General features: G+C 34.0%; 1 pseudogene; it reads left to right on the top strand.

Moving 5' to 3' along the window:
- The first annotated feature begins 623 nt into the window (after positions 1 to 623).
- Positions 624 to 18,395, top strand: LOC149182031 (gibberellic acid methyltransferase 2-like; annotated as a pseudogene).
- Positions 18,396 to 27,636: the final 9,241 nt, after the last annotated feature.

Raw genomic sequence — 27,636 nt, 5'->3', positions numbered from 1 at the left:
TCACTAGGTTTGTTGTAATTAAATCAAATCAAGATTTGTGTGATCAATAGAGAAAAGCAACAATTCCTGTATTTTGTGTGTGTCAATTTTTGTCCTCCTTTACTTTACCATCATTTAAAAATTTAAATATATACAATTTAGTTTGCTAACAGTAATATTTTTTTACTGATTTTCTCTTTTAGTCATTTAAACTAAACCCTTCTTAAAATACAATAAAAAAAACTATACGATAAATAATCAGTTTTGTCCTCTTTCTCCCAAACCTCTCTTCCTTTCAAAAACTTAAATCTAAAATCGTATTTCACAATCCTTCTCTAATAAATAAATATACTTGCATATTAAATAAATATACTAGTATATTTATAACACACGTCTTCAAAAATTATTTATCTGGAAATCTTTTACATAAAATAAGGGTTATCTGTTTATATTTAGGGGTATAACATCTAAATGAAAAATCTCGGTAAATAAAGAACAAAACATGCGTTATGCTAGCAAGTCTGGACTTATTTTCTCTTATTTCTGAATTGAGTGGTTCTTTATAAGTCAACAAGGACTTTTAATTAGCTAAGTCAAGTCAATGAAGCCAAATATCCCATGGAAAGGCGCATTGAAGCTATAGCATGGAGAGACGTACGATTGAAGCCATAACCAGGCAAGGAACCGGAGTTGAGGTTGAAGTCCATGATTTAAAGGTGAGTTAAATTCAGAATTGTTCATGGATGGTATTTAAGAATTAGAAAAATACGAATTGAGAAAACAGATCCACAAAGGGTTAAAATTTCAACGTCGAAATTGAATCTCGACTTGTCAAATTGATCCCTCGTTTTCTAGAAAGAAAGGGTTTATGATAGCTTTTGTGTATGTGTTGTTTTTTTTAGAGGATTTGTGGACTTGTTTATTTTGTGGAACCTAAGCAGAAAAGAAGCCACCATAAAGGCTTATTTATTGTAGGTAACCACTATGTTTGCAGTTTGATTTGCTTGTTAATTCGTAGTGAGCCAGTGCTCACAAATGGGAAAAGCCAATACATTGAAAAGGTCAAAGCGACAACAACAGGAGATGTTTGAGATCATTTTGAAAGAATTCGAAGCTAAAAGGCAAAAGAATGCCTTCACATTGAAATACATAAAGGAATGTGTAGATGATAGCATTCTTCCCCTCATTGGACATGTATAGACAACCAAGGAGGCTTGGGATACCATTGAGAGGAATTTTGGTGCAGGGGACAGTATTCATATTGAGGATGAAGGTGGATCTATAACATCAGATCTGCAGCGAGATGAAGAATTTGGTGAATCCCACTTCAAAGTGGATAACAATGATGATGCAGGGAAAGAACACACATATGCTCGTGAATCTCACTATGCATAGCCACAAGTGGATGAAGATTTGGTGAATCAAGCAGCAGTGCTTTCCAATGACAATGAAGTTGCCACAGAAGCAACTAGTGTTATGGTGAATCCAATAATTCAATTTGTTGATGTTAAGTTTGATGAAGACTAGTTTGTTAATGATGAATGATTGCATATGATGTACGAAAAATGTCTTGTTGATAAATTTTTCTTTGGTAAGAAAATCTCACCTGGGTTTGAAAATCAAGTGGAAGAAAACGTGTATGAAGTAGTTGAGGTTCATAAAGAAGTGGAAGTAGCAAATGAAGAGAAAGAAGTGCAAGAAGAGAAAGATCTCATTTCAGAGCAAAAAAAAACATAATCGATTTGGTTCTACATATGTTTTTAATTTAACCTTGATTTTGAATGTGTAGATGTTAGCAGCAACTATGAAGAAGGAACAACATTTGAAGATGAATTAATGTCCCTTTAAGCATGGCTTGCAACATAATCGATTTGGTTCTACATATATTTTTAAACTTAACCTTGATTTTGAATGTGCAGATGTTAGCAGCAACTGGGAAGAAGGGACAACATTTGAAGATGAATGAATTTCTCTTTAAGCATGGCTTCCAACACCATGTTTTGATAAAGTTTGCATTGAAGTTGCAGAAATGAATGTTGAAGATAAATTGAATGATTAAAACATTAATGAAATTTTTAGGTATTAGAGTCGTGAAGAGATAAAATTTTATTCTCATATTATGTTACAATAAATTTATGATCAAAACATTGGTGATGAAGAATACACAATTGAATATGACATATGGCATAGTCCATATACATGAAAATATTTTAAGTAGAGGACATGCATGGACAACTTGAACGAAAAATGGAAAAGTTGCACTAGTAAATGAAGAATCTGAAATTTGAAACCTACAACAAAAAAGAAAAGATGAAACGATTTAGAGGATATAGGATTTGGAATAAAAGAAAAAGAAAGGAAATCCAATTTTTTTTAAATTGTAAGCCTAAGTTAGACTCGGACCAACAGACATTCTAGTTTAAATTTTTTTGTGGTTGTAATTAGGGGAGTGTTGGAGAAACTAATTACAACCACTTGTTAGGTGTTAATCTAGGTGTCATAATTAGTTCTAGTTTAGTTTTGGTTAGTTGAGTTTTAGCTGATCTTGACTCCAGTCATTAATTATTGTTGTGTCTTATGTGTCTCAAGTTAGTATCCTATATTTTAGTAGTAAAAAAAACGTTTAGTCCCTTCAATTTATTTTGTTAAATGTGTAAAGGTTTTGCTATGATATCTTAGAAATCAAGCTATTGGTATTTGTAAAGAATGTAATATTTCATTATTGATGTTATTATGTTAGAGTGTGTGACTGTTAATGTCGAGACAATCATTGATTCCCTAAAGATTGAGTTAAGTGAGTCTAGGGTCAATGTCTCATACAAAATCATGAGTGAGGTCATTGTGATTCTTGTCTTCTCATCATTGGGACAAAGTAGTGGGGTCAGTTCAGTCAGTTAGGTTGTCAAATCAGATTGTGCTATGACATCACCTCTAGTACAACAGTTATGAGACATGTTGCACTTATTTTTAGTTATTGCATTTTCATGATTAGAGTTTCAAATTACAATCATTGTTCTTGAAGGCGGGTTTGGCTCATCTTGAAGTTTCAAAACTTTATTTTAACATCCAAGAAACAAGAGATCCACTTCTTATTCCATCGAAAGCATTATGGACATCGCTTGGAGTTCACTATGCTAAGTCTACAAGGGAGGTGTTGTGCTTTCACACAGTCACTACGCTTCTTCAAGTCAAGAGGTTATCACCACTTCCAGTTTTCAAATCGTCAGTTTCTTGAATGATTCATCTTGCATGTTGTCTAGTTTTCCCTTACCTATCAAGGAAAAGGCTCAAATGACCTTTCAAACTTCGAATTCATATCTTGATGTGTTTTCCTTATTGTGCTTGGAGAATACACTATGTTATTATTCACTCATTGCGTTTTATGTTTTTACCTTCTTCAAACATTCTAAATTTTGCCTACTACACATATTCTAAAGCCTGAAATTTCCATATAAGTGGTCTGGAGTCTCACATCTTGTTGTTTCTTCTTTCGAGGATCAAGAAACCTTTTTCCCCTCTTCAGTTGTGCTTTCTCGCTGCACCTGTGTTTTGAAATTTTCACCGTAGGAAAAAAACAAGAAGCTATTGCTTTGGGTCTGAGAAATGAGTTTTGTTGTTTGAATTTTTCAATATAAGGATTTAAATTTAATTTTTTCCATAAATACCTCATCTAAAGTCTTAATTTCAGGAGTTTCTACATTATTGTTGCACTCAATTTTCAAGCAATGAAATTGCATTGAAAAACCCTAGAATTCATCTTTTGTTGTGAGTCATGAAAAATACAAATAGAAAGAAGAACAAAGGAGGATACATAGTCAAGATTGAGCCTCAATAAATTGCCTTGATAAACTCAAATCCAACAATTACGGTTGCATTTAAATAGACTCGTTGCATCAGGTTTTGTGAGAAGATACAAGGTTATAGTGTTCAACTTACCAAAAATTTTCTTTGAATTTCACTCGGGTAGATGTTAGATTGGAGATTTGAGTTTTCCAATATTGGATATCACCATATGATATAATATAGAGAATCCTCTACAAGGAGAAAAATGGTTTGAAGGCATGCCTCTCGACATAGAAAACTACAAGGATATCTTAAAACTGAAATACAAAAACAAGGGATATGGAGTTATTGTGCCAAGAGAATATCTACTAGAACCCTACAAAAAACTTCTTTAGGTCATCGAAATATATTTCACTCGTGAAGGAATATTTGGGATACTTTATGAGTATCATTTAAGGGTATTGATGCATTTCGTAGGAAAAAGCCCTTTGAATCTGTCATTCTATTTTTTCAGGAGCATTAGTAAGATGGAAGATAAGTTTCAAGGTAAGCAAATTCAAGTATAGCCAAGTCTCTTTCATTTCTCTCTAGCTAAATTTTTAGTGGTGGAAGAACTAAGGAAGAGGAATCAATCATGGCAAGCATTCATAGATTCATCCAAGTTAACAACTTAGTTTTCAACTAGCACTTGGAGTAAAAATGATACACCTTTGTATGTGGCAAGGGATGTAGAATAATTAGTTGAGAGCTCACTAAAAATGATATCAACTTTAGCTGACCCATCAAACAAGAAAAAGGGTAAGAAGCTTAATTTATCTCCTGAGGTAGTGTAAGTTTCCAAGAAGCCACTCACAAGAGTTGCTTCAAAAAAAATTCCTATGGAACAAACCCCTGAACAACCAACTGAAGATTTAGATACCATACCAGAGGATAATGTTTCAGATGATAAAGATAAGGAGATCCTAGAACTAAAGAAGAACTAAAAAAGGCTCACTTATTTATTTCCCAACTATAGCATGACAATAGGGAATTGAAGAAGACTACTTTGGAAAAGACACCTAATATTGGTGAAATAGAACCAATGATCAAGACATATCCATCTATCATGAAGTCCAAAGGTAAAGAGAGTGTAGTAACAAAGAACATTTAAGAGTTAGAGGCTTCATTAGCAATAATTCCTGTGACCAGGTCTTCAGGAAGAAAGTTGGAGCTACAGAAGGAAGAGTCAGTGCAATAAGAGCATAAGGATGAGGTGGATGAAGGGAAGCCTACTTTCTGTATGCTAAGGATACAGTTGAAAAAATCTCAAAGTGAAATTGTTAAGCTTATAAAGGAGGATGAAAGGGCCAAAAAGAAATTACATGAACACTTGAACATCTATGAGCCAACATTGTTAAATGCTAAGTATATGATGAAAAAAAATATGCCCATACACAAGCAACTCAAGAACATGTGCAAACAAAACCTCACCTTGAAGAAGGAGCTAAGGGTTGATAAAAAAAGGTTGCAGGAGCCATTGTAGGAAATACAAGAGAAGTGTAGAGGAAAACTTGATTTTTTGGTTGAGGAAGCCAAAGTCTGAGTCTTGAACATGTAATCAAGACAATTTTGGCTTTTTCTCCTTTTCCTAGAGTATACTAGATGAATGAAGTTGGATAATGAGGTTGCAAGGTTTATATTCTACACGAAGTCCATTTGGAATCACAATCAGTTAGATTTCTGAATTTTATGAAACTTTTTGCAAAGCAAGTAGTCCACACAACAATGCTATACTTTTGACAAAGCATTAGGGTTTGATAGAAATGTGAGGTTTTGGCTTATTTTTTATGTGTGGGAACTTGAAGAAAGCTTACAAGGCTGTCAACATCATCAAAAAGTTATTTTCTTTATTTAGAGAGCTCAAGACTAGTTAGAATTAAGAAGGTAAAATTTTGCTACACTTTCACACAGGCATTGTGCTTTTACTGTAGGTGGTTTTTTTGAAGGATGGAAGGTTTGCAGTATGGAAAGATGTATTTTAAGGGGAATTTGATTATGTCTAGGTTAATTTTCATATGCATGACTCATTAAGAGGTTGGGACGATGATCACAAGAAGACAAACCATCAACTCATTGCACTTTTGTTGTTGCATTTCTACTGAAGAAGGAAGTAGTGCAACGTTGTGCTTCAACACAATCAACACTTTGACCATAAAATTTGTGTCTAAATTTCATGTAATTGGCTTTTATGGTCATAGTAAATGTTATTAGGTATCTACGAGCTTGAAACATCATTTTAGGCATTGTATTCATTGTAATTTGTTTGAGAAATCCTTAGTCGAAACAGTTTCCTAGTTTTTAGAGAGTAGTTCTATATTCCTTACAATAGGGAGAAAACATAAATCTTTTTGGGGAATTCAGTTACTAAAGGAAGGAACGACTTGTTGATGATTTATATATTATGTATTTTTTATTAAGAAATGGTTGGTTAGGGTTAGAGGAAGAAAACACTCTGCATTGTACTTTCATTTAAAAAAAATTAGTGAATGAAGAAGACTGAGGCCTTCTTTTACAGGGATTCTTTTGTCAGTTTCTTTCGGTGATTTTCTCTCTTGTGTTGTAAGTTTTCTCTCTTGTTTTCGTCATGCTTGAATGTTAAATCTTAATATTTAGTTAAGCAAGGATTTGTTTCAGAACTTATTATTAAAGTTCTCTCTCATAGCTTACTCAACATTTAATGTTTTCCTTCCATAATGACATTTAGAATTCATCGCCAGTCAGATTCTTTAGATGTCATTATTCCACCATTCATCTTCTCACCTCTCTATAACGATTTTTTTTGAAAACACTAGAAGGATTTCCTACTTTTCCCCTATCAAAATATTCATCACCTCTTCATATGAAAATCAACCATGATCAACCATGGTCCAACGTTGCATTGTTATAAAGATTGTCTCTACATGAAAATCAATCATGGTCAACCATGATCCAATGTCGCATTGTGATAAAAATTGTGTTAATATGAAAATAAACCATGGTCAACCATTGTCAACCATGGTCAACCATGGTCAATCATGGTCAACCATGGAAAATCATGGTCAACATAGGTAAAACATGGTTAATTATGGTCAATCATGGTTAAACATGGCCAACAATGGTCCAACGTCACAATGTGATAAAGATTGTCTCAATATGGAAATCTATCATGGTCAACCATGATCGACGATGGTCCAAGATTGCATTGTGATAAAGATTGTATCAATATGAAAACAAACCATGGTCAACCTTATTTGAAAGGGTATAATAGTATTCATAGGGTTTATAATATTCATCCCAGGGTTTAATAAAAAATCCCTTGAGTTTATAATCATGGTAAACCATGGTCCACCATCACATTGTGACAACCATGGTCATCCATGGTCAACCACGGTTCAAAGTCTCATCGTGACAACGATTGTCTTAATATGAAAACCAACCATGGTCAACCATGACCCAATGTCACATTGTGACAAAGATTCTCTCAATATGAAAATCAATCATGGTCAACCATGTTTGTTTTAGGGTTTATAATATTTATGTTAGGGTTTATATACCTTTGGTTTATAATATTAATCCCTTGAGTTTAATATTATTTTATTAATTTTTAAGAATTAATCCCTTTAGTTTATTAGTGCCTTGGTTTATAATATCAATCCCTTGAGTTTAGTAATCTAAGGGTTCATATTCCTAGGGTATAATATTATTTATAACATTTATACTATTCACACTAGGATTTATAATAAAAAAAGGTTGGGTTTAATAATACCTTAGGTTTATAATATTAATAATTTCTTATGTTTATAATATTAATCATGGTCAACCATGATCAACCTTGGTCAAACATTTAAACTTTATGACAAATATTGTCACTTGGTCCAATGTCACATTGTGACAACCATGTTCATCTGTGGTCAACCATGGTCCAATTTCACATTGTGAGAAAAAATGTCTCAATATGAAAATCAACAATGGTTAATGATAATCCAACATTGCATTGTGACAAAGATTGTCTCTATATGAAAATCAATCATGGTCAACCGTGGACCAATATTACATTGTGACCAAGATTGTGTCAATAATAAAATCGACAATGGTCAACCATGTTTATTTTAGCGTTTATTATATTTACCTTAGGGTTTATATATCTCAGGTGTATAATATTAATCCCTTGGGTTTAATATTATTCCCTTCGGTTTATAATCCCTTGGGTTTATTAATCTAAGGGTTCATATTCCTAAGGTATAATATTATTCATAGGGTTTATAATATTAATCTCGGGGTTTAATATAAATCCCTAGGTTTATAACCATAATAAACCATGGTCTAGCATCATATGGTGAGAAACATGATCATCCATTGTCATCTATGGTTAACCATGGTCAACCATGTTCCAACATTGCATTGTGACAAAGATTATCTCAATATAAAAATCAACCATGATCCAACATCCCATTGTGACAAAGATTCTCTTAATATGAAAATCAATCATGGCCAACCATAGTCTAACGTCACATTGTGACAAAAATGGTGTCAAATGAAAATCAACCATGGTAAACCATGGTTAACGATGATTATTTTAGGGATTATAATATTTATCTTAAGGTTTACATACATAGGGTTTATAATATTAACCCTTTGGGTTTAATATTATTCCCTTGAGTTTATAATCCCATAGGTTTTTAGTATTAATCCTTAGGTCTATTATTCCCTTGGGTTTATAATATCAATCGCTTTGGTTTATTAATCTAAGGGCTTATATTCTTAGGGTATAATATTAATCCTTGGGTTTAATTAATTAATAATAACTAATATAAATATTTAAAAAATTAATATTTATCTTTTTTAGTAAATAACAAATAATAATAAGTTAATTACCGTTAGTTAGTTAATTAATTAATATTGTATATAAATGAATTAATTATTATTCTTATTATTACTTAATTAATTAACCAATTAATTATTATTATCAAATAAAAATGAATGAATAAATTATTATTAATTAAAATTATTAATTAATAATATTATTTAATTGTTATGCATATTTAATTAAATTATTTAATAATATTTAATATTATTTAAAATATTTAATAAATTTTATTAAATATTATTCCCTTGGGTTTATAATTTCTTGGGTTTATTATTTCCTGGGGTTTATAATATTATCTGTTGCATTTATTATGTTGGGTTGTGTTATATTATTTCCACAACTAGCCGACGTAGTTAACCGGGGGATTAGAGGGGGGGAAGAGCCCCCTTTTCATTGTGTCGATTGCACAGTGGGGGGGTCACGGGGGGGCGAAAGGTCCCCCTGTCTAGGGGCTTTGAGGGGGGTGAGTAACGCCCCTCTACGAGGTCCGGAGCAACACCTTGGAAAGATTTCTTTTTGGACACTATATTAGGTTGGGTGGACCTACCTATGGTTTTGTACATTGCTTTCACACATGGTTTTGGATGCGATGGTCTTTGGTCCATGGTATTGGATGCTGCAATATGTCTAAATATGTATTGTAACAATGAAAGGAACATAATGAAAAGTCAAGCTGGTAGTCCCCGTTTTGGGATCCAAGGGAAAATATTTGTGTATATGTGTTTTATGTGTTATGCTCTCGTATTGTTTATTTTCTATGTTTTAGAATTCGTATGAAAGTAATTTCTGTACAAAGTTAAAACCTACATTTGGTATTAGAGCTTTTTTGGCTTCAAGGGGACACCTTTGTTGCTGAGGGGTTTCGCTTGGGCCTATAATAGACATTGTTCAATGAGGGATCTGCGGGATCAAATCTGGTGTTGAAAGAAGATGGCGAGTAGTGGAAAGATAGACATCGAGAAATTTAATGGTCAAAGTTTTGAGTTATAGAAACTCAAGATGGAGGATCTGTTGGTGGATAAATATTAGTGGATCGCGGTAGATCTAGGTACTAAACCAACGAGAGTGTCCGATGAAGAATAGAAGAAGTTGGATCAGAAGGAAAAGAGCACAATACGATTGTATGTCTCAGATTCAGTATTGCTGAATGTATCGCGGGAAGCTACGGCTAAGGCTTTGTGGGACAAGTTAGGGACTTTGTACCAATCTATGTCTCTGGTGAATAAACTCTTCCTATAGAAAACGCTCTATAACTTGAGGATGAAAGATGGAGACTCGGTGACAGAGCATCTAAATGCATTTAATACTGTGGTAAGTCAGTTATTATCTGTTGATATTAAAATTTCAGATGAAGATAAGTGCATCAGTTTGTTGTTCTCTACTAGATTCGTGGGATAGTCTGGTTATTGCAATAGGTAGCAATGCAACTGCCTTATAGTTTGATGAAATAGTCTCATCCTTGCTGACACAGGAGATGAGACGGAAAAATATATGGTAAGTAGAATCTGGTGAGTTTCCCTTCTGGTGGTAAGAGGGTGAAACATATATTAGAGCTGGTGCACAGTGATGTGTTTGGACCTATGAAAGTTCCATCACTGGGTAAGTCTATGCACTATGTATCATTTATAGATGACTTCTCGAGGAATACATGGATATATTTCCTCAAGAAGAAATATGAAGTCTTTGACAAGTTTAAAGAATTTAAGGCTTTGGAGGAAAGCCATAGAGAGAAGAAGATAAAGGTGTTGAGGATAGATAACGGTGGAGAGTTTTGCAGCAAGGAATTTAAATAATTATGTAAGAAATGTGGTATAGCACGACAAAAGACTACTCCCTACACACCTGAGAGAAATGAAGTTGTAGAAAGAATGAACAAGACATTGATGGAAAGGAGAAGAAGCATGCTTAGTGGTGTCGGGTTACGACAGGAATTCTGGGCAGAGGCAATGGAGACAACATGTTACCTGGTCAACAGATCACCTTCATCAACAATGGAGGATAAGACTCCATAAGAGGCATGGACTGGTAAGAAACCCTCTCTTTCACATCTGAGGGTATTTGGATATGATGCATATGTACATATTCCAAAGGAGAAAAGAATCAAGTTGGATAGTAAATCTAAAAAGTGCATCTTTATTGGGTATAAGGATGGTTTAAAGGGTTATAAGCTTTGGAACCCAGTAACAAGGAAGGTTGTGTATAGCCGAGATGTGGTGTTCAAAGAGGAAAAAGATGTTATTAAAGTTGAAGTCCAACCAAAGGAACCTGAGAAGATAGAGTTTGAGCTGAAGGAGGAAGAATCCGACTCTACAGCAGAAGAGGAATCAGAAAATGAAGAGCCACAAACTCCAAGTCTGAGAAGATCAGATCGAGAAAGAAGGCTGCCAGAAAGATATAGCCCATTTGCTTTCTATTCAAATTTTGCTTTATCTATTACCAATGATGATCCCAGAAATGTGAAGGAAGCAGTAGATTCAGAGGATGGAAAACTCTGGAAAGAGGCCATGGTTGATGAAATGGCATCTTTGCACAAAAATGAGGCATGGGATCTGGTGGAGTTTTCGGCTAGAAGGAAACCCATTGGCAGCAAATAGGTATTCAAGAAGAAGACAAATGTAGAAGGAAAGGTGGAAAAATACAAAGCTCAGCTGGTAGAAAATGGTTATTCCCACGTATCGGGAATTGATTTTGGTGATATTTTTTCTCCTGTTGCCAAGGTAGCTTCTATTAGATTACTTTTATCTATTGTTGCTTCTTTTGATTTTGAGGTAGAATAGATCGATGTGAAGACAACATTTCTTCACGGAGATCTGTAAGAAGAGATCTGCATGAAGCAACTTGAAGGCTTTGTGGTGAAGGGTAAGAAAGAACTAGTCTGCAAGTTAAAGAAGTCTTTGTATGGGCTAAAAAAGTCACCAAGGATGTGGTATCAAAAATTTGATACATTTATACGGGGACTTATCTTCACTAGAAGACAAGCAGATCACTGCGTGTATTTTAAATTAATTGGTGACCGTGTTATTTATCTTGTCTTGTATGTGGATGATATGTTGTTGGTTGAAAATGACAAAGAAATTATCTAGGATTTGAAGACCCAATTGTCCTCCAAATTCGACATGAAAGATCTTAGTGTTGCAAACAATATTTTGGGCATGGAAATTAAAAGAGATCAGGCAAAGAGGAAGCTTTGGTTAAACTAGAGAAAATATTTTGAGACAATATTGTAGAGGTTTAATATGCAGGATAGTAAACCAGCGAAGGTTCCTATTCCTATAGGTGTAAAGTTATTTGTTGAATAGTGTCCCAAGACACAAGAAGAGGAAGAGGACATGTCCCATGTTCCATATGCAAGTGTAGTCGGAAGCCTGATGTATGAAATGGTCTGTACTAGACCAGACATTACACATGCAGTGGGAGCGTTGAGCAGGTTTATGTCAAAACCAGGAAAGGAGCATTGGACAACAGTAAAGCGGGTTTTCAGGTATTTGTGTGGCACTAGTGATTATGGTTTGTGCTACCAAGGAAGACTAGGATTAGATAGAGTGTTGGATATTCGTGGCTTTTTTGATGCAAACTGGGTTGGATATTTGGATCAGAGAAGATCTATAAGTGGGTATGTGTTTAACCTATTTGGAGGTGCAGTCAGTTGGATGAGTAAGAAACAATTTGTAGTGGCACTATCAACTACAGAGACATAATACATGGTAGGCACTCATGCAAGAAAGGAAGCGGTTTGGTTGCAGAGTTTGTGTTCAAGTATGAGGTTAGCACAGGGAGATATAAGGATAGATTGTGACAGCCAAAGTGAAATTTTCTTGGCAAAGAACCCTGCTCACCATTCAAGGACAAAGCACATCAATGTTCAGTATCACTTTGTGAGGGATATAATAGAAAACAAAAAGCTGTTGCTGGTAAAGCTGGACACTTTGAAGAATACTACAGATAGATTGACAAAATCTATGAGCTCTGATAAGTTCTCTTGGTGTAGAGAAGCAATGGGCATTGTAGGGCTAGATAAATGACTAAGATCTCCTGTCTCCCCCTATGGAAAGAAAACAACAAGTGGGAGAATGTTGGGTTGTGTTATATTCTTTCCATGACTAGCGACGTAGTTAACCAGGGGGTTAGAGAGGGCACGGAACCCCCCCTTCATTGCGCTGATTGCACAGCGAGGGGGTTTTAGGGGGGTGGGTAGCCCCCCTCTACGGGGTCTAGAGCAGCGCCCCGAGAATTTTTTTTTTTTGGACCCTATATTAGGTTGGGCAGACTTACCTATGGTTTTGTGCATAGTTTTCGCACATGGTTTTAGATGCGATGGTTTTCGGTCCATGGTATTGGATGCTTCGACATATATCAATATGTATTGTAACATTGAAAGGAACATAATGAAAATTCAAGCTGGTAGTCCCAGTTTTGGGATCTAGGGGAAATCTCTGTGTATATGTGTTTTATGTGTTATGCTCTCTCATTGTTTATTTTCTGTGTTTTAGAATTCGTATGCAGGTAATTTCTGTACGGGGTTAAAACCTACATATTAATCTAAAGGTTCATATTCTTAAGGTGTAATAATATTCTTAGGGTTTATAATATTAATCTTTGGATTTATAATAATGGTCAACCATGGTCCAACGTCACATTCTGACAAAGATTTTCTCAATATGAAAATCAACTATGGCCCAACGTTGCATTGTGACAAAGATTGTCTTGATATGAATATCAATCATGTTCAACCATGGTCAATCATTGTCCAATGTCACAATGTGACAAAGATTATCTCGATATGAAAATCAATCATGGTCCAATGTTGCATTGTGTTAAAGATTGTTTCAATATAAAAATGAACCATGGTCAACCATCATCAACCATGTTTAATTTAGGCTTTATAATCATGGTTAATCATGATCAACCATAGTCCAATGCCACATTGTGACAATGATTGTCTCAATATGAAAATCAACCATAGTCAACCATTGTCCACCCTCGCATTGTGACAAAGATTGTATCAATATGGAAATCAACCCTGGTAAACTATGGTTAACCATGTTTATTTTAGGGTTTATAATATTTATTTTAGGGTATATATACCTTGGGTTTAGAATATTTGTCACTTGGGTTTAATATTATTCCCTTAGGTTTATAATCCCTTGGGATTTGAGTATTAATCCCTTGGCTTTATAATATCAATCCCTTGGGTTTATTAATCTAAGTGTTCTTATTTCTAGGGCATAATACTATTCATAGGGTTTATAATGTTAATCATTGGGTTTAATATAAATCCCTTGAGTTTATAATCATGGTCAACCATGGTCCAACATCATATTCTGACAAAAAAAAACTCAATATGAAAATCAACCATTATGCAATTTCGCATTGTGAAAAAATTGCCTCCATATGAATATCAATCATGGTCCAATGTTACATTTTGACAAAGATTGTTTGAAATGAAAACCAACCATGGTCAACAATGATTAATATTTATTCAGTTAATTAATAATATTAGTAACAATGTTATTGTAACTATTGTTATTTAATTAAATTATTTAATAATATTTAAAATTTTTAATATATAATAAATTTAATTATTTATTTATCTAATATTTAATATTATTTAAATAAAATTATATAATATGCAATATTTTATATTAAATAATATTTAATCTTAAATAATTTTATTGAATATTAAATTATTATTAGTAGATAAAAATGAATTAGTTAATTATTATTATTATTTATTATTAATATTTATTTATTATTATTCACAATAATTATAATAATAATAATATTTTTTTTTTTGCTTCTTGTGGTTCATGGTCACCTTGCTCAACAGGTGGCGCTATGTCCACGAAAAAATTTGGGATGTTAGATCTCAAAGGGAATCTAGCCTCGGGGCCCACTAGCAAGGCTTAACCCCAAGGACTTCAGAGAGATTGGACGTGTGACCTCCTAATAGCGAGGCATTGATTTTGACCAACTGAGCTAACCCTTGGGGCTATTATAATAATAATTATTATTATTATTATTATTATTATTTTGTAATATTATTATTATTTCTATTATTATATATTTATTCATATGAGTATTAATGTTATGATTATTATTATTTTTATATTATTAATATTTATGTGTATTTTTTAATCACATTTACTAATGTAGTTGTGCATGTGATTATATAAACCTATGTTTATATTAACCATATTATAATTATACTAATAATTATCACAAAAATTATAATAATGATTTCTCCGAATAATAAATTTTTTATCGAAACACACCTTTAATATTATTTTCTATAAAATGCAAATCCATAAGTCTTTCCTCATATTAAAAGTAATCACTTCTGCCCATCACAAAATGTACCACACCTTATGGTTTCATTGTTTTCTTTTATCTTTCACATTCCAGCGAACGGTTGGCTGGTGAAACAGAACGATTTTGTTTTCAAAAAAGAAGACATAACCAACATAATATGGAATAACTAACATGATGCACTAATGAAATAATCAAAATAACATGTTCCACTAACGAAATAATCAAAATAAAGCAGAACGATTTTGTTTTCGAAAAAAGAAATAAGACATAACCAACATAATACGGAATAAATAACCTGATGCGCTAATGAAATAATCAAAATAACAACGCATAACCATTTATCTTTTCACATATTTATATGAAATAACTAAAATTAGAAATAACTTAGTAAAATTAGATTTTAATTAAAATGTTAATAAAATCTAGATATGAATCCATGAGCATTAAAACATTTATAATATTTTCTATATGGTTAAAATAAAATAAAGAATAAATTATATTAATTAAATGGTGCAGTTTAACTAATATATTAAGTGATTTTTTTATTGGAATTTGGAAATACAATTTCAAGAAAGATTGTTATATTTAAAATATGTTTTTGAATGTATCAATGGATTTACTTCCCTCAAAAATTTTTAGGAAACTTTAATTTTGTAAATTAAACAAGTTTTTAAAATTCTCTCAAATTTAATTGAAATTAATTAAGAAAATGTCCAGAAAAAAAATCATTTCATTTACTAATTAGACTAAGATTATTATTATTACTTATAAAAATAATTAATATATTATCTTAATCATAGAAATTCTTAATTTTAAATACGTTTTTTTACAATATAATGAGTCAATACTATGATTTATCAAACCCACATGTTCAAAGGACTATACCGAGTTTCATATAACATTAATTCTTATGATATATTTATAAATAATTAATTAATTCAAAAAACAAAAGAAGATATAAATATTTTGGAAATAAAGTTAAATCTTTGAAAATAAAACTAAATCTTTATATATATTTAAAATATTTGATATTTTTATGTATATTACTAAAAATATCTTAAAATTTTAAATCTCTATTTGAAAATTAGTGATAATTAAATTAAAATTTTATTTTTTTAGAGACTACAAATTACATATATAACGCTAAAACAAATTGTTTTCCAATGAATTAATATATTCTATAAGTCAAAGAAAGAGAGATGTAGCCACAATTTCAAAAAAGTTTATTATATTTTTTTGTTTAAAATATGTTTTTGAATGAATAAATGGATTTAGTTCCCTCATAAATCTCTAAGGAACTTGAATTATGTATAATAAACAAGTTTTTTAAAATTTCTGTCAAATTTAGTTGAAATTAACTAAGAAAATCCCTCAAAAATATTTAGGGAACTTGAATTCTGTATATTAAACAAGTTTTTAAAATTTTCTGTCTAATTTAGTTGAAATCAACTAAGCTCTACTAATTAGAATAAGATTATTATTATTAATTATAAAATTAATAAACATATAAATCAAACATAAAAATATAATAAAATTCTTAATCATGGAAATTCTTAATTTTAAATAAGATTTATTACGATATAATGAGTCAATACCATGACTTATTATACTTGTATATTAAAAGAACTATAAAAACTTTCATATAATATAATTTTCTTAATAATTAATTATTTAAAAGAATGTAAATATTTTGGAAATAAAACTAAATCTCAAAATATATATAAAATATTATATATTTACATATAAAATATCATAAAATTTTAAATTTATATAAGAAAAATTGATAATTAAATTAAAATTTTAAAATTTTTATTGGAAAATACAAATTACATAAATAAAACTAAAACAAATTGTTTTGCGATAGATATATATATATATATAAGAAAGAGAGATGTAGCCACAACATATAAATCGTATCCATCATAAACATCACTGTAATGAATCCCACTTACCGGTTGAGACGTGCAGGAGGATTTGAAGTTTACGGCATTTGGTGAATTCCACTAGGAGTAGTCTATCTAAGCAGAGGAATTGCCCAGTTTCTGTGCCCACTCGGAAAAACGTCTTCAGCCATCGGCAATTCCTCTGCACTCTGCCACCGTTCCACATTAATTGCTTCTGGGACAGCCCTCCGGCCTGGAAAGGACTCCAGCCTCCACCGGAAAACACTGACGCGACCCAAGACCTGCATTAATGCGATAGTCATTTGAATTTTGAAAACGCCTGCCCAAATTCTAGATATTTTAATTCCTAGTTAGACTACTCCCTCTCAGAATCACAGATCTGGGATGTGCAACTGGTACAAACACCGTAGCAGACGTCGATTTTGTTGTCAAAACACTCACAAATCTTTGTGAGAATGACCATCATTCTAATGCCAGGAGTTCAATGCTAGAGTTCCAGGCTTATTTCTCTGATCTGCCTTCCAATGACTTCAATGGCCTCTTCAATCTGTTGGACCGACCTGGGCATTCTCCATATTTTGTTGCGGGTGTACCTAGATCCTTTTACAACGTTCTATTTCCGAGATCGACCATTCATGTTTGCTTCTCTGTCATGGCGCTTCATTGGCTTTCAAAGGTGAGATCTGACAGATTATTATCACACCGAATTAAATTATCTGATTACATTATTTTCATAGCTCAGAATTTTGAACCAAGTAATATTATCATTATTGCAGGTGCCTCAGGCTGTTGTGATGAAGGATTCGCCCTTATATAATAAGGGAAGAGTGTGGATTAATGGAGGCAGGCAGGATGTGGCAGAAGCTTATTCAAAGCAATCCGAAAAGGACCTCACCACTTTTTTCAACTGCAGAGCTCGGGAGATGGCACCGGAAGGCGTGCCCTTCTTCTACATGATGGGCAGACCAGACAGTTGGTCTCCTGTACAACAAGTTTCTATGGGGGGCAAATTCTGTGGCCAGGACTTTGAAGAGGCATGGTATGAATTGGTGACACAGGCAAGCTGACAGACAATTAAGTCTTAAATTATTATTAAATCATTTATAGTGAACAATATAGATCTGTTTATGGAGAATCTGGATATTAATGTATGAATGTGTTGGTGTTTCAATATGGAGTGCAGGGGATTATTGGCAGAGATTTGAGAGATTCTTTCAACCTTCCATGGTATTTTTCTAACCCAGATGAGCTGACAGGCAGTGGAAAAGTGTGACGATTTTGTGATTGAGAACCTACAAGTGTGCGAAAGGGTGCCGAGCACGAGCGAGGAGGATTTTGAAGAGTATATTAAGGACCCAACGATGTTTGGGTGCATGAAACCCAATCTGGGAAAGAGCTTTGTTGAAGACCACATTGGGATGGACTGTACAGATATGTTTTTTCGGGTATTTTCCGAAATGGCCGACGCGTTTCTACAGTGCAGGGCACCTTCCAGACTCGTCACCTGCACGGTCGCTTCACTTATAAGAAAGTAGTCGACAATGTTTTCAGGATCAATTCAATTTTTTCCCAATTTTTATATGGAAAAGAATAAATTTGTGTTCGATGTATTGCTTTTGATGAGGATGTTTGTGTAAAATTATTTAGTTGTGTTATCATTAGAACGACATGTTCGATTTGTTATAGCAAGTGATATTTGGCAAGGTGTGGAAGAGCTGTATCGAGATGGGAAGTGGTCCTACAGCCTTTGAACTACATGATTCTGGGAAATGGTCATCGAAATTACGAAGCCCCAAGATTTCTCCTGGACGTTTTCACTAGTTAGCAATTTTTGCAGCAAATGGGGCTTACCAACTACTTCAATTCCAAAAACCCTGATGATATTTGTAGAACTAGTTTCCATCAGAAATGGATGGAGAGATCTTACATTCGTTTTGATTCCAACGGTGTATGGCTTAAGGACTGTCGAGAAGGCAATAGCAGTACTTCTGACCATCACTTATCCAGGTCCGACTCGATTTTGATTTTGAGGTTCAAGTCCATTCATTTGACCTGTTTAACACAATAAGCTCACAACGGATGTGTTCCTTTGATCCTTTTGGTAAGGCCTTTGATTCTTTGACCTAATCGATAACATTGAATAAGGTTTTGAAAAGCAATGTGCCCACAATTATATCGTCCACAAGCTCCTCCGCATCCTCGAGGGTCTTTTGCAGTCTTTCAAGCCAACTTTCCACAAAATTGGACGTGTTTGCCAAATGCGACATGTTGTCGACAACCAATCTAACGAACTCAAGCTCATCGGAGATGGCATGGAAATTATTCCTAAAATGGACCACAGAAACCACATCCTCAATAAAATTATTCAATAAATTAGACACCGCTGGCTATTTGAATGTTGAAATCATTGTTAGCCCCATGCTTATAATTATGATTTCTCTTATAAAAACCACTATGAATGCAATAACTGTGTATTACTTACACTTTATGTGACACTTTTGCCCCAAATATGTGCTTTGATCTCTATGCCATCGATTTCCATGGTATGTGCATGAAATTCCACTCCGGACATGGATTTGGAATTGGGATAGAACTGGCTTCGTGCATATGTTGCAAGTAGATTGGATTTTCCCATAGTAGAGTCTAAAACGATTTTGAAGAGGTAATATTATAGTTGCTCTTCACTCGTATACAACATCATCTTAAAACCTGTTGGGAATTTTCTCGTAAAATCCAAAGCAAAAGACTGAACAGAGAAAATGCTCTGATTTTAACCCAGGAAATAATATTTTGTTTTAGCACAGGGAAGCAAAAAAAAAATTGTTTGCTGGAGAAGAACATAATTCACACATATAAAAACTCTGTATTCATTAATAAAACTACAGCTGATACAGATTCATTCCTCTTTCTCATAGGGATTCATCAAGAACTTCCACAAAAAATACTCTGGCTCTTCTAGAAATTTTACACTACTCTGTGTAAAAATTTCTATTACATTTACTGCTGTAAAAAACAATTTTTAACTTCAGAAAATTACATTCAATGCTGTGAAAAAAAATTTCTTCAATATGTATGCTGGAGCGCATTTGCATTACAATGCCCATTTACACTCTGCATATTACACTGCATACATTACATATTAAAAAAAACAACATTACCCTCACACTTCTGTGTGAATTGGGTTTTCATTCTCCACAAAAATGATTCTACGCTGCCCCTGTTTTTCACCCACTTCGCACAGAATTTTTCACCCACTTCGCACTTCTGTGCGTTTCATATCATATGCACTCAAAAAAAAACATTACATGTTTTAACCAAAAAAACATATTATATTACATGCCGTGTAAACAAAAATAAACTTAAAAACTTTACCAAAGAAATCTATGACCATAATAAATTCAGCATGGTGAAAATTAAATTCCTCGTCCTTTTGCTGACAAACCTGGCGGTCAACCAAAACATTCATTCACGCAAGTTCAAAAGGTGCAGGTCCGTTGATTTAATCGAATGGCTATCATTAATTCCCCGGGAGCCCCTTTTAATCGAACTTTACGTTCCGGGGATTGGTGGTTTTGAAAAGTCAGCTCAGACACGTGGAATGGTCGGTGTGTTCGGAGCCTCCGGAGGTAAAACCACAAATTGCAAAAGGCAGTGCGGGGAACTGTACTCGCGGTTTTCCGGAAATAAATGACGCGCTGTTGAAATTATTAATATTTCAACACTCCCCTTTAATTTTAACTGTTGGGTTATCAGTCATACCCAGAGATTTCCTCAAAAATTCAAAACTCTTCTGGCCCAATGGCTTGGTCAAAATGTCTGCAACTTGCTCCTGAGTCCTACAATGTTGTAAAACAATTTCACCATTGTTCACCAATTCCCTGATGTAATGAAACCTTGTGTCAATGTGTCTCGTTCTCTTATGAAACACAACATTCTTGGATAATGTAATAACTGAGCTATTGTCACAAAAAATCACTGTTCTTTTTGCCTGCTCTTGGCCTAAGCTCCTTAACATTTTTCTCATCCAAACTGCTTGACATGCTACTGCTGTAGCTGCCACATATTCAACCTCCGCTGTAGACAATGCTACAATAGGCTGTTTCTTAGAAGCCCATGAAATGGCTCCTGAACCCATGTGAAAGAGATAACTGGATGTGCTTTTCCAATCATCTACACTTCCAGCCCAATCACTATCAGTGTATCCAATTAAATCTGAACATTCTGAGACAGTATAAAAATGTTAAATCTTTTAGTACCTTTGACATACCTCAGAATCCTTTTTGTTGCCTGCCAATGTGATTCTTTTGACCTCTCCATGAATCTGGAAATTAAACTGACAGCAAACATTATATCTGGCCTAGTTGCAGTCAAATACATAAGGCTGCCAACTATACTCTTGTACAAGCTAGGATCAAAATCCTTGCTGCTGTCCTCTTTGCTAAGTTTTAATCCCATCATTGTGGGAGTGATTGCTGCCTTGCTATCTTGCATATTAAATCTTTCCAATACTTCATTAACATATTTTTCCTGTGAGATAAAAATCCCATTTTCATTTTGATCTACTTCTATTCCTAAGAAGTATCTCAGCAAACCCATGTCAGTCATCTCAAATTCTTCTTTTATGACTGATTTGAAATTTTCAATGAGGTACTCATTATTACATATAAAAATAACATCATCAACATACAACACAACAATTAGTAATTTACCATCCTTCTCTCTGATGTAGAGGGTGGGTTCTCCCTCACATTTCTCAAATCCATTTTCCAGTAGATAGGAATCTATCCTACTGTACCATGCTCTTGGCACTTGCTTCAGCCCATAAAGAGCTTTCTTCAATCTGCACACTTTGTGCTCTTGGCATTTCTTTTCATAGCCTAGAGGTTGTTCAATGTAAACCTCTTCCTTTAACACTCCATTTAGGAATGCTGACTTCACGTCTATTTGGTAAACTTTCCACTTGTTTTGTGTTGCTATGGACAACACTGCTCTCACGGTTTCCATTCTAGCAACCGGTGCGAAAGTTTCCTCATAGTCTCTCCCATATTGCTGCTTGTATCCTTTGACAACTAGCCTTGCCTTGTGTCTTTCTATTTTGCCTTCAGCATTGCCCTTGGTCTTGTAGACCCATTTAACTCCAATGACTTCCGTTCCTTTTGGTAGTTCAACTAAATCCCATGTCTTGTTTCTCTCGATGGCATTGATCTCCTCATCCATATCTTCTATCCATTTCTTATCCTTAACTGCATCTTCGAAATGAATAGAGTCATAAACATGACAATATAAAGCAAATAAAGAATTCATACCTTCATTTGTTGCCTCTTGTTCATAAATTTCACTTAAATTTTTGAACTTCTTACCTCTTTCATTTGGTGTACGAGTGCTTGAAGAAGCACTTGAATTTCCTCCTTATGATGTGCTTGGAGAAGCACTTTCATTTCTCCTCAAGGGTGTCCCTTGCTGTCCTTGTGTTGGCGCTACTGTTTGGGGATGTATTTCAGCCATCTCTTCATCAACTTCATCATGAGACAAACAGTTTTTAACATTCACTATTTTCTCTATGCTTCCATCCCAAGCTTCCTCCTCAATGAACTGAACATCTCTGCTCACAAAAAACTTCTTGGTAGATGGGATATACAACATGTAAGCTTTGGATTCCTCACTGTATCCAATGAAAATACATTTCTCCCATTTTCTGTCCAACTTCTTCCTTAGCTGATCTGAAATGTGTGCATAAGCCACACATCCAAAAACTTTCATGTGGGTGACTCCTTGCTTTCTCCCACTCCATGCTTCTTCCGACACTCTGTTCATGACTGCTTTTGCAGGACACCTATTCAAAATATATACTGCACAGTGTACAGCTTTAGCCCAATAATCATTTGGCAAATGCTTTGCCTTCAACATGCTCCTCACCATATCCATGATTGTCCTGTTCTTCCTTTCAGCAACTCCATTTTGCTGTCGGGTGTACCTAGCTATAAATTGCTTATGAATTCCATTTTCTCTACAAAACCGTAGGAATTCCTTAGAGATATACTGACCTCCTCTATTAGTTCTCAGAACTTTGATATGTAGCCCGCTTTGGTTTTCTACAAGTTCTTTGAAATTCCGAAATTTTTCAAACACTTCACTTTTGTTCTTTAGAAAATAAACCCAAGTTTTTCTAGTAAAATTATCAATGAATGTTAGAAAATATTGGCTACCTGCTAGTGATGGAGTTTGCATTGGTCCACATAAGTCTGACTGGACAATCTCTAAGGGTGCTTTTTCCCTGATGCTTTTCCCTGATGGAAAACTTTCTCTGTGTTGTTTCCCCAAGATGCAACCTTCACAAAGGCTGTCCGGTTTCTCTATCAATGGTAATCCTCTTACCATTCCTTTTCTACTCAACAAGTTAAGACCTCCAAAGTTAAGATGTCCAAATCTCAAGTGCCACAACCAATTTTCATCCTTTGGTTCGCTTTGGAAAGCCTCTTGTGTCACTGCTGGTATTACTTCTTTATTTTTCAAATCTATCCTTATTCTGAGAGGGAACATCCTGTTTCTCGTCATCTTCACTTTAGCAATTCATCGTTTGCTGGGTGCTCTATCCATGATGGTGCATACATCATTCACAAAGAAAACATTGTAACCCTTTTGAACAAGCTGTCCAATACTTAAGAGGTTACACTTCATTCCAGGAATAGAATAGACATCTGCTATGGTTTTCTTTTCATCTTTCTTTGTTAAGATATTTACCTCTCCTTTTCCCATAACAGAAACTTTACTATTAGTCCCAAGTGTGACTTGTGACTTCACACTTTGATCTAAAGTAGAAAACAGGGCTATGTTTCCTGTCATATTGTTACTAAAACCGGAATCTAGAAACCATATATCATCACTGTTTGTTCAGCCATATTACAAGCTAAAAGCACATTATCTTGGCTAATATTTTCTCTAGTGATATTTGCACTAGATCTATTATTCATATCATGCTGCTTCTTCCTACATTCATTTTCATAATGCCCATATTTTTTACAGTAATAACATTGGACATTGGATTTTTCATACCTTTCTCCTTGAGCATGATGTTGTCCACTTTGCTGACTGCTGACTTGGTTCTGATTTGGATTGCTGCCTCTTCTTTGAGCATTTGCTGGACTGTTCCTTCCACCTCTGTTTTGGCTTCTGCCTCTTCCTCTCTTGTTTCCTCTCCCTTGACCTCTTCCTCTTCCAAAGGACATCTGGGTCTTGAAGGCTTGCTGTAGATATGAGCTTTCATTTCTACTCAACCTCTGCTCATGTGTTATCGGTGGTTCATGAAGTTCATAAACTGAAAAGTTTGTGAGATTCTTTGTCTCTTCTATGGTGGTGACAATCACATCGAACTTTGAGGGTAGGACCCTCAATAGTTTCTCCACAATCATCATTTCTTCAAGAGTTTCTCGATGAGACCTTATCTGTGTGACCAGACCAATCATATGAGTGAAGAATGAGTCAATATTATCTAATTCCTTCATGCACAAGTTCTCAAAATCTCTCGTCAGCAACTGTTGTTTTGCTGTCTTCACTTTCTCCATGCCTTGATAGGCTGTCTTGAGAGTTTGCCATGCCTCTTTGGATGTCTTGGCTGCTGCTATCCTTGGAAACACACTCTCATGCATTGCTTGATATAAAAATACGAGGGCTTTGGAATCCTTCTTCTTATTGCTTTTCAATAGATCTTTCCCTGCCTGTGTCAAGTTATTAAACTCTTCTTCATCTACTAGTTCTTCAAATCCATATTCAACAAGTTCCCATAAATCTTGTGAGGCAAATAGGGCTCGCATGGTTATTGCCCAATAGTCATAGTTTTTCACATTAAATCGTGGGAGCTGAGTATTAAAAATACACATGCTAGTGCTGGAGCCAGCCATTCCTTGCACTCTCAGCTATGCTTTCAATATTTGACTATGTATTTAAAAAAAAACACTGACTGTCTTCAACAGCTACACAAAAAACTTTGAGAAGTACCTGGATCCTTTCTTGATTGAGTCTTCACTCTGCTGGAGAAGTCTGTTGCAGCAAAAAAAACTTTCCTTTAGCTTCTTTGATACCTTCAAAGAGCCTAGACAAGCTTTGATACCACTGTTGGGAATTTTCTGGTAAATTCAGAAACAAAAGATTGAACAGAGAAAATGCTTTATTTTTAACCCAGCAAATAATACTCTGTTTTAGCATAGGGAAGTAAAAAAAAAAAAAGTTTGCTGGAGAAGAAAAGAATTCAGACATATAAAAACTCTGTATTCATTAATAAAACTACAACTGATACAGATTCCTTCCTCTCTCTCAGAGGGATTCACCAAGAACTTCCACAAAAAATACTTTGGCTCTTCTGGAAATTTTACACTACTGTGTGTAAAAATTTCTATTACATTTACTGCTGTAAAAAACAATATTTAACTTCAGAAAATTACATTCACTACTGTGAAAAGAAAATTTTCTTCAATACATATGCTGGAGCACATTTGCATTACAATGCCCATTTACACTCTGCACATTACACTGCATACATTACATATTTAAAAAAACAGCATTACCCTCACGCTGCTGTGTGAATTGGGTTTTCATTCTCCACAAAAATGATTATGCGCTGCCCCTGTTTTTCACCCACTTCGCACTTCTATGCGTTTCATATCATATGCACTAAAAAAAAAACATTACATGTTTTAACCAAAAAAAAACATATTATATTACATGCCGTGTAAAAAAAAAAAAAACTTAAAGACTTTACCAAAGAAATCTACGACCATAATAAATTCATCATGGTGAAAATTAAATTCCTCGTCCTTTTGCTGACAAACCTAGCGGTCAACCAAAACATTCATTCGTGCAAGTTCAAAAGGTGTAGGTCCGTCGACTTAATCGAACGACTATCATTAATTCCCCAGGAGCCCCTTTTAATCGAACTTTACGTTCCGGGGGATTGGTGGTTTTGAAAAGTCAGCTCAGACACGTGGTAGCTGGTCGGTGTGTTCAGAGCCTCCAAAGGTAAAACCACAAATTGCAAAAGGCGGTGCGGGGAACTGTACTGGAGGTTTTCCAGAAATAAATGACACGCAGTTGAAATTATTAATATTTCAACAAAACCTAAAATGTATCTTCAATAACCACAGTTGACTGATTCAAGCCTCGATGGAAGCAAGAATACTATGGAAGAAATTGAGATTTTGAAATGCAGTCGATAATGAATTTATGCTTAAGATCTGAAAAGCACCATTCAAATGAAAACAGTTAGGGTTGGCCAGAGCAACCGATGACCAAGCACAAAGAAAGGCTTGATACAAAGAAAACCATGGAACAAGTAGAAGCGAAATTTGTTGTCCTCAAGTATCAAAACCCAGCTTTATCAACAAGGAATCCACAATAGAGTAGAGAAATGGATTTGGAAAATTCTCAAAATAGAGTCAAATTTCTATCAAGAAGCAATGATAGTGTATTCAATGCATGTCCTAACGTCTCTGGAATAAAAAAAGTCCGCTACGAATAGCAATGATTTCGATAAATTTCTAGAGAAGCTGATTTTTCACATGTCCTAGAGTCTCTGGAATAACTCTACTACAAAAAGATAGGATCGTGACAAAATTGACAGAGAGCTCTTCATAAGCATTAAATAATGTACCATAATAAAGTTGAATATGAACAAACAAACAAAAAATATAAGCCCGCAATTTGGCAAATGTTATGGAGTAAAATGCTAGATAACAAAATCAAACACAAATATGGCACACTTACACAAAATGCTGAATTTTTGTACAATTTTTTAATGATCGATTAAATGAACGGTGAAAAAAAAAAAACAATGCCAAAAAAAATGGAAGAAAAATAGCACACGCGTTACCTTGCAAGACCATAAAACTGACCACAGTGATGAGAAAACTCACAAAGTGCACTTCGAAATTCAATGTCCCTGTAAAGATTTAATTATTGTTGCCATAAGCTTAAACACAAAAACAGTCCAGTGTGGAGTGGAGTGGAGTCAACAACCACCTTTTCTTTAATGTAAAAGTTGCCACATTAGCAGTCAAGACTAAAATAATGAGATTCACTAAGTCTAAAATAGTTTAAAGAATGCCTTAGAGTTTCATTTTGACAACTTCTTGTGAGGAAGGGAGATCTGAAAGAAAGAGAGTTGTACATCTGATTGGGGATTTTAGAAATTCCATAAAGTATGGTAAGTGTTCGCAAAAATTTTGGAAGATATTTGGCCATTACTATTTTATTTGTACTAAAACTATGTCACGATGTAATTTCTATTATAGTATTTTTACTACAATTTTTCACTTATACAATTTAACTTGTTACCAATAAAAATAAATAAATATCACAAATAGGCTTTGTTTGGTTGGATCTTGTATTAGTGTTTTCTTTTTAACTCCACATAATTGTCACATTTATATTTACATTTTTAATACTCCCCCATTTAAAAAAAAAAACTAAAGAATTTTCTTTAAATTTATGGAACTTATATGCACCACAAAAAATAAAATGGGGTTTTGATAAAGGAGTTATATTTTGTTAAATACATATACTTTCCATGTGAAGAAGTGCCTATGAATTGCATAGGCATACCAAATATCATTACAGCTCCCCATACCTTGCCAAATATCACTTGTTATAACAAATCGAACCTGTCGTTCTAACGATAACACAACTAAATAATTTTACACAAACATCCTCATCAAAAGCAATACCTCAAACACAAATTTATTCCTTTCCATATAAAAATTGAATTGATCCTGAAAACATTGTCGA

This window comes from Pinus tabuliformis, chromosome 3_2 (assembly GCF_031772625.1).
Source record: "Pinus tabuliformis cultivar Carrire ecotype Pingquan chromosome 3_2, CPIR1, whole genome shotgun sequence".
Lineage (NCBI taxonomy): Eukaryota > Viridiplantae > Streptophyta > Pinopsida > Pinales > Pinaceae > Pinus > Pinus tabuliformis.
Note: the sequence above shows the minus strand (reverse complement) of the source record. Positions and strands in the feature narration are given on the sequence as shown.